The sequence below is a fragment of the Etheostoma spectabile genome, chromosome 5 (genome assembly GCF_008692095.1).
Source record: "Etheostoma spectabile isolate EspeVRDwgs_2016 chromosome 5, UIUC_Espe_1.0, whole genome shotgun sequence".
Classification (NCBI taxonomy): Eukaryota; Metazoa; Chordata; class Actinopteri; order Perciformes; family Percidae; genus Etheostoma; species Etheostoma spectabile.
The window spans coordinates 16,557,360-16,558,428 of NC_045737.1; the positions used below are offsets into that span (position 1 = coordinate 16,557,360).

At 45.1% G+C, this 1,069-nt stretch overlaps 1 protein-coding gene and 1 long non-coding RNA gene across 2 annotated transcripts in view; one reads left to right on the top strand and one right to left on the bottom strand.

The window, feature by feature from the left end:
• susd2 (sushi domain containing 2) overlaps positions 1-1,069 on the top strand; it is a 24,102-nt gene that overhangs the window by 20,023 nt on the left and 3,010 nt on the right. The window lies entirely within an intron of this gene.
• LOC116689788 (uncharacterized) overlaps positions 1-1,069 on the bottom strand; it is a 14,212-nt gene that overhangs the window by 9,257 nt on the left and 3,886 nt on the right. The gene's annotated exons all lie outside the window — the stretch shown is intronic.

Sequence of the window (1,069 nt, forward strand, 5' to 3'; positions counted from 1 at the left end):
TGTGTGTGTGTGTGTGTGTGTGTGTGTGTGTGTGTGTGTGTGTGTGTGTCAGTCAGAAAGAGAGAGAGTGTGAGAAAGAATATATGTATATGTTTAGAAATAAGAAATAAAGGATCTTCCCCACTTCAAGCCAGCAGGCATGCATCATCTGGCACAGCTGCATGCCCCGCCGGACAGACCACCATCTCATGTTACCCCGCGGTCTTCTCTTCTACTTTGAACCTGACTCAATTCTCCTTTTCCAAAACAAAGCCCTTGGTGGGGGGATGTGTGTGTATGTGTGTAAAAGGAAAAAGAGTGACATGGTCCTGTGTGGCTAATCCCTGGGAGTGATAGGTGGGGGTCCAGCTGGGGAAGGAGAAGGGCCTAATTGAAATAACCTGGCCTGCTGGACTTGAAAGGCTTTAAAAGTTTGTGCCGCATGTGAACACTGTTTCCTAAATAGCAGTTGTGCAATGCTCCATCTGTTACCAGCTCCTGCAAAACACTGACTTTTGTTGCTTCTACGTCTTGCCCCAGGGACTCTTGGGACCCTATTGTTTTTCACATAAAAAACACTGTAATTCAATTTTAGGTAAATTTTATTTATACTATCAAATCATAGTTATAACAGTTATCAGTTATCTCGAGACATTTTACAGATAGACTAGGTCTGGACCACATTCTATAATTTATGAAGTCCCAAAAATTCCTGTCATCAAAAGCAAGCATAGTGCGACAGTGGTGAATAAAAACTCCCTTTTAGGAAGAAACCTCGGACAGACCCAGGCTCTTGGTAGGCTGTGTCTGACGGTGCTGGTTGGGGATGTGATGAACAGCGGCAATAACAATAACAATAAAGATAATGGAATAGTGACTAAAAAAGGATAGTAGTTCACGTCATAGCAGGGCGCAGCAGGGCACCGCAGAACGTAGCAGGGTGTAGCGCAGCAGGACCACAGCGCCAGCTGCAACCAAGATCTTGGTGCCATCCTAATCCAAAGTGGGCAAAAAGATGCATAGAGCATCAGAGTAATGCATAGAGCAATGCCCTGTGCCCATCTGGGATGCACACAGATGGAAAGAGAGA